Below are 7,735 nucleotides of genomic sequence, written 5' to 3' on the forward strand. Positions count from 1 at the left end.
TTGGCTTTGTCACACCATTGGCCTGAGTGGTCCGACCTAAACATCTCCCAAAAGGCCTCACATCCCAACACTGTTGCGCTGGGGATTAAGTTTCTGACACACGAATTTTGGGGGACACATCCAGACTATAGCACCCACCGAGAGTCAAGGGGTAAAGACAGAGATTCTACCTCTTGATGGGAAGTGTGTCAAAGAATTGGCAGCCATTTTACAAAACCGCCATACTGTCCAGAGATTTTTCATTATTATATCTTGACTCATTGATAACACATTGCAGAAACTTTGGATTCTGTTATTTTCCTCTGAACTGTGTTGATTTTTGTTCCAGTAGGCAATTCAATGATCTGTTAACCATCCTGATCTTTAGAAGGCTTGGTTTTATGCTCTATTAGGTAGATGTGTGGAAAGTCCACGCAGTTCCTATGACCTTCTAAATGCAACCTCAAAACTCTGTCTTCCCTGCTCATCTTGACAGGGATTGACTTTAAGCTTTGTTGTGTAGATCTCACTCTGAGACGTGACCCTTATTTCTAAGCTATGGCCTTAGGATGTTCATGGTGTTAATAAAGTATTAACAATATCTCTCCTCTCTGGCTGGGCTGGCCCCCAATGTCCTGCAACACGGCTCTGCCTCTACTATCTCTGTTTCAACCCCATAGCAGTGGTTCTCTGGCAAACTTCAGGAGGTCTCACTCTGAGCAAGCACTACTTGGCCAAGGACTCCCCCCACAGACTTCTGCCCTTCCTCTCCACTTGGCAATTCCCTCTTTGGTGACCTGTCCTGCAGATTCCAGTCACTTTAGCTGCCCCAATCTCTGATCTCTGCCTTCTATGCTAGTGAGGCCCCTGTGCTGTGCTTGGACTTCAGCTCATAGCAAAATGGGGAACTGTCCCCAGCAGACAGTTGTAGGGCTCACCATGGGAATGTCCCCTCTCTCAAGGATAGCAGTCTTGCACTGTCTGTTGTCCACTGCCTGACAATAGCTGCCTATTTTCTTTATTCCTGGGATGCAAGGTGGTTTAACATATGCAAAGTAATAAATATGATTCACCACATCAGCAGAATTAAAAGCAAAAACCATATGATCATCTCAATAGATGCAGAAAAAGCTTTCAATAAAATCCAACATACCTTCATGGCAAAAACTCTCAACAAACTAGTCACTGAAGGAACATACCTCAAAATAATAAGAGCCGTCTATGACAAACCCACAGCCAACATCATACTGAATGGGAAAAAGCTAGAAACATTCCCCTTAAGAACAGCAACAAGACAAGGATGCCCACTCTCACCACTTCTATTCAACATAGTACTGGCAGTCCCAGCCACAGCAGTCAGACAAGAGAAACAAGGAAAGATATACAAATAGGAAAAGAAGTCAAGCTGTCATTCTTCACTGTCGATATGATAATAACTAGAAAACCTTAAAGACTCTGCCACAAGGCTCCTAGAACTGATAAATGATTTCAGTAAAGTTTCAGGATACAAAATCAATGTATACAAATTAGTTATTCCATACACCTATAATGTTCAAGCTGAGAGCCAAATCAAGAATGCAATCCCATTTACAACACACACACACACTCACACACATGCCCCTAGAAGTACACCTAACCAAGGAGATGAAAGATCTCTACAGGGATAACTGCAAAATCCTGCTGAAAGAAATCATAGATGACACAAGCAAATGGAAGAACGTTCCGTGCTCATAGGTTGGAAGAATCAGTACCGTTAAAATGGCCACACTGCCCGAAGCAATCTACAGATTCAATGCTATTCCTATCAAACTTCCAATGTTATTTTTCACACAATTAGAAAAAACTATTCTAAAATTCATATGGAACTGAAAAACAGCCCATTAGCCAAAGCAATCCTAAGCCAAAAAAAAAAAAAAAAAAAAGGAGCGGCATCACATCACCTGACTTCAATCACATCACCTGACATCAAGCTATCCTATAAGGCTACGGTAACCAAAACAACATGGTACTGGTACATAGTGAGAACATGCAGTATTTAGTTTTCTGTTCCTGCATAATTCACTTAGGATAATGGCTGGAACAGAATAGAGAACCCAGAAATAAAGCTGCACATCTGCAGCCATCTGATCTTTGACAAAACTGACACAAATAAGCAATGGGAAAAGGTATTCCCTATTCAATAAATGGTGCCGGGATAGCTGGATATTTATATGCAGAAAAATGAAACTGGACCCTTAACTTTCACTATATACAAAAATCAACTCAAGATAGATTGAATATTTATTTTTCATTTTTTGAGAAGGAGTCTCACTCTTGTCGCCCAGGCTAGAGTGCAGTGGCAAGATCTCAGCTCACTGCAACCTCTGCCTCCTGGGTTCAAGCCATTCTCCTGCCTCAGTCTCTCGAGTAGCTGGGATTACAGGTGCCTGCCACCACACCCAACTAATTTTTGTATTTTTAGTAGAGACTGGGTTTCACCATGTTGCCCAGGCTGGTCTTGAACACCTGACCTCAGGTGATCCACCTGCCTCAGCCTCCTAAAGTACTGGGATTACAGGCGAGGGTCACCACACCCAGTCAGATTGGAGATTTAAATATATGACCGCAAACTGTAAGAATCCTAGAAGAAATTTTCAGAAATACCGTTCTGGACATTGGCCTTGGGAAAGTCAAAAGCAATTGTGACAAAACCAAAAGTTGAAAAGTGAGACCTAATTAAACTAAAGAGCTTCTGCAGGGCAAAAAACAAAAAAACAAAAAAAAAAACTGTCAACAGAGTAAACAGACAACCTACAGAATGGGAGAACATATTTGCAAACTATGCAGCCAACAAAGGTCTAATATCCAGAATCTGTAAGAAACTTAAACAATTCAACAAGCAAAAACCAAATAACCCCATGAAAAAGTGGGCAAAGAACAGGAACAGACACTTCTCAAAAGAAGACATACAAAGTGGCCAACAAACATGAAAAAATTCTCAGCATCACTAATCATCAGAGAAATGCAAAACAAAACTACAGTGAGATACCATCTCACACCAGCCAGAATGGTGATTATTAAAAAGTCAAAAATTAGGTGGATTGCTGGACAGATCCGTCACGGAGAAGAGAGGAGAGTAGCGGACCACCGAGTAAGTTTCTAAAATGATGCTCACACTAGTTATCCTGTTGAAAGAGGGGACTGATAGCTCCCAAGGCCTCCCCCAGCTTGTGAATAACCTCAGTGCCTGCCAGGTGATTGCCAAGGCTGTAAGAGCCACCCTGGGTGCCTGTGGCGTGGACAAGCTTATTGTGGATGGCGGAGGCAAAGCAACAATATCTAACGATATGGCCACAATTCTGAAACTTCTTCGTGTTGTCCATCCTGCAGCAAAGACTTTAGTGGACATTGCCAAATCCCAAGACACTGAGGTCGGTGATGGCACCATCTCAGTGACCTTGCTGGCTGCAGTTTCTGACGCAGGTGAAAGTGTAGGTGAAGGGTGGTTTACACCCTCAGCTCATCATTCGAGCTGTCTGCGCAGCCATCCAGTTGTTAGTTAACACGATGAAAGAGATTGCTGTGACTGTGAAGAAGGCAGATAAAGTGGAGTAGAGGAAGCTGCTGGAGTAGTGTGCCAGGACCACTCTGAGCTCCAACTGATCTCGCAGCAGAAAGCTTTCTTTGCTAAGATGGTGGTGGATGCAGTGATGATGTGTGATGATTTGCTGCAGCTTAAAATGATTCGAATCAAGAAGGTACAGGGTGGAGCCCAGCTGGTGTTGCATTTAAGAAGACTTTCTCTTATGCTAGGTTTAAAATGCAACCCCCCCCAAAAATACCAAAATCCCTAGATTGCCCTTTTGAATGTCGAGCTCGTGTTGAAAGCTGAGAAAGATAATGCTTAGATAAAAATCCACACAGTTGAGGATTATCAGGCGATTGTTGAGGCCGAGTGGAACATTCTCTATGACAAGTTAGAGAGAATCAATCATTCTGGAGCCAAAGTTGTCTTGTCCAAACTCCCCACTGGGGATGTGGCCACCCAGTACTTTGCTGACAGGAACATGTTCTGTGCTGGCCAAGTACCTGAGGAGAATCTGAAGAGGACGATGATGGCCTGTGGAGGCTCAATCCAGACCAGTACGAATGCTTTCTTAGCAGATGTGCTGGGTCGATGCCAGGTGTTTGAAGAGACCCAGATTAAAGGTGAGAGGTACAACTTTTTTACTGGCTGCCTCAAAGCCGAGACATGCACCTTCATCCTCCATGGCGGTAGAGAGCAGTTTATGGAGGAGACAGAGCGGTCCCTGTGTGATGCCATCATGATCATCAGGAGGGCCATCGGGAATGAGTCAGTGGTGGCTGGTGGCAGGGCCATTGAGAGGGAGTTCTCCAAGTACCTCCAGGATTCCTCAAGGACTATTCCAGGAAAACAACAGCTGTTGATTGGGGCATATGCCAAGGCCTTGGAGATTGTCTCATTCCAGCTGTACAACAATGCTGGCTTTGGGGCCACAAAGATTCTCAACAAGCTGCAGGCACGGCATGCCCAGGGGCACATGATATGAGGTGGACATCAACAATGAGGACATTGCTGACAACTTTGAGGCCTTCGTGTGGGAGCCAGCTTTGGTATGGATCAATGCCCTGGCAGTGGCCTCTTAGGCTGCGTGCCTGATCGTGTCTGTGGATGAAACCATCAAGAACCCCGACTGACTGTGGATGCTCCCCCAGCAGCTAGCTGGGGTCGTGGTCGCAGCCGCCCCCATTGAGAGGCACCCCGCCTATCACATGACTGGCTGGCAGGCTGGCTGCAGGGTGTGCTTACTCTCCTTGGTTTGGTTAATAGACTTTACAAGGAAGGGGTAGTCACTGACCCACTCTGTTCTCACTGGAGGCTATTTAAATAAAACTTGAGACTTTGGGGGGAAAAGTCAAAAAATAGCATATGGGTGATGAGGCTACAGAGAAAAGGGAACGCTTTACACTGCTGGTGAAAATGTAAAATAGTTTAGCTACTGCAGAAAGCAGTTCAGAGGTTTCTCAAAGAACTTAAAACAGAACTGCCATTTGACCCAGCGATTTCACTACTGGGCATATAACCAAAGGAAAAGAAATCATTCTAGCAAAAAGACACACATGCTTACATGTTCATTGCAGCACTATTCACAACAGCAGACATAGAATCAACCTAGGTGCCCATCATTTGTGGATTGGATAAAGGAAATGTGGCACATATACACCATGGAATACTATGCAGCCATAAAAAAGAACAAAATTGTGTCCTTTGGATCAACATGGATGCAACTGGAGGCCATTATCCTAAGTGAATTAATATAGGAACAAAAAACCAAATACTGCATGTTCTCATTCTTAAGTGGGAGCTAAGCTTTGGGTACACATGGACATAAAGATGGGAAGAGTAGACACTGGGGACTATGAGAAGGGGAGAGATGGAGGGGTGAGGACTGAAAAGCTGCCATTGAGTCTGTGCTGCTACTGACTACATGACATCATTCATATCTCAAACCTCAGTGTCACACAATATATCCATGTAACAAAACTGCACATGTACTCCCTGAATCGAAAATGTTAAAATTATAAAAAAGAGAAAACCACAATTACGTTAACATGTTTCTCTTACAATCCTGTTTTAAATATAACTAGAATTTTCTGTTATTGCATAGCTTTTTTCCTCGTTTGAAAAATAAAATAATAATAATAATAAAGAGGCCATGCACAGAGGCTCATGCCTGTAATCCTAGCGATTTTGGAGGCTGAGGCAGGGGATCACTTGAGCCTAGGTGTTTGAGACTGGCCTGGGCAACATAGTGAAATGCCCATCTCTCCAAAAAATCTAAAAATTAGCTGGGTGGGATGGCTCACATCTGTGGTCCCAGCAGTATGGGAGACTGAGGCAGGAGGATCATTTCGGCCCAGGAGTTCAAGGCTGCAGGGAGCTGCGTTCACACCTCTGTACTCCAGCTTGGACAACAGACCAAGACCCTGTCTCAAAAAAAAAAAAAAAAAAAACCCTCAAAAAAGCCCCCACCAAATCTATTGCAACAGCGGTCAAAATTTTAGTTCTACTTATCAGATACAATTTTATTCTTACAGCAAGTATTTTAAAATTGTTTTTATCTGTTTTTTAAATATATAAAATATCTTCTTGTTGAAGCGACAGGTGCTTTGAATTGTTACCTTTATGTATGTTGAAACTATGAAGAAGAAATTAGGAAGACTTTAGGTTTAAAATGGAAGACAGATTACGTACACTATATTCTTGTAAAACTATGTAAATAAAAATAAGGGAATAAAACTCAAAAAAATAGCTGCCTATTTAATTCAGTTTCGTGATTATAATAGAAGGGATAGTCTGAAAACAGAGTTGCAAATAAGTTTATAATTTGTAAAGATCTGATAAAAATTATCAGATAATAAGAATTTACAACCATATCCTCACTGAGAATGGAGGAGAAAAAGAAAGATTTCCATATTACATTTATTTAGAAACATGTTTGGTGTGTCTATTTTAAAGTAAAATTTTTTTAAAAAGTAACACACAATTTTTTTTTTTTTTGCATTCAGTGTTAAAGTGTTTATCAGAAAAGAACTACTTGTGGCTGGGCTCAGTGGCTCATGCTATAATCCCAGCACTTTGGGAGGCCGAGGGGGGCAGATCACCTGATGTCCGTAGTTCAAGACCAGCCTGGCCAACATGGTGAAACCCCATCTCTACTAAAAATACAAAAATTAGCCAGGTGTGGTGGCATACACCTGTAATCCCAGCTACTCAGGAGGCTGAGGCAGGGGAATCGCTTGAGCCTGGGAAATCAAGGTTGCAGTGAGCCGGGATCGCACCACTGCACTCCAGCCTGGGAGATGGAGTAAGACTCTGTCTCAAAAAAAAAAAAAAAAAAAAAAAAAAAAAAGAATTACTTGCATTGTGCTCACATAATTTATAGTCAGTTCTGCTATACCAGCTTGTTTGAAAACCGTACTTTATTCCAATGCAAATGATGTATTAGGGAAGAATTTCAGTGTAATGTGAATTGCACATTTGCTTATGAGTGACTTAGTCTGTGAGAAATGGTGAACGCAGTTTTCTGCATTCACCCAGCTGACCCAAGCTGTGTAGGAATACACAATACCTGCTGGCACGCACCCCAGCCAGCTTCCAGCTGCCTTAGTTCATTGTGTGTGTCACTGTCATCCATGTCTGGTTATACTACCTCCCAAATGATTTCTAACAACTCTTCTTCCTCCACTGCATAATAATCCACAAGCTGCAACTCTTCTAACTCCCGCGGATCCATGCCTTCCCCTCTGTTTAATTCCCCCAATTTCCTCTTATTTTCCATTTTGCCTCTCTGTTCTTTGCTTACCTCTTTTCTCCCTCACTTTTCTTCTCTCCCTCTCACACATAGAGGAGGGGGTGTTGGAACCAGGTGGGCTGGTGGTAGGATCATAGGTCCACAATGTCACGAGCAATGGCTCACTGCAGCTTCAGATTCCTGGGCTCAAGTGATCCTCCTGCCTAGGCCTCCCAAAGTGTTGGGATTATAGATGTGAGCCACTGTGCACAGCCCTATCTTTTAAAATATATGCACTGAAAAATTTTTTTTTTTTTTTTTGAGACGGAGTCTTGCTCTGTCGCCCAGGCTGGAGTGCAGTGGCGCAATCTCGACTCACTGCAATCTCCGCCTCCTGGGTTCACGCCATTCTCCTGCCTCAGACTCCCGGGTAGCTGGGACTACAGGCGCCCGCCACCACG

At 43.1% G+C, this 7,735-nt stretch overlaps 1 pseudogene; it reads left to right on the forward strand.

Moving 5' to 3' along the window:
• Positions 1–3,122: 3,122 nt before the first annotated feature.
• On the forward strand, positions 3,123–4,733 carry LOC129038683 (T-complex protein 1 subunit eta-like; annotated as a pseudogene).
• The last annotated feature ends 3,002 nt before the right edge of the window (positions 4,734–7,735 follow it).

Source organism: Pongo pygmaeus, chromosome 5, assembly GCF_028885625.2.
Source record: "Pongo pygmaeus isolate AG05252 chromosome 5, NHGRI_mPonPyg2-v2.0_pri, whole genome shotgun sequence".
In the NCBI taxonomy this organism is placed as follows: Eukaryota; Metazoa; Chordata; class Mammalia; order Primates; family Hominidae; genus Pongo; species Pongo pygmaeus.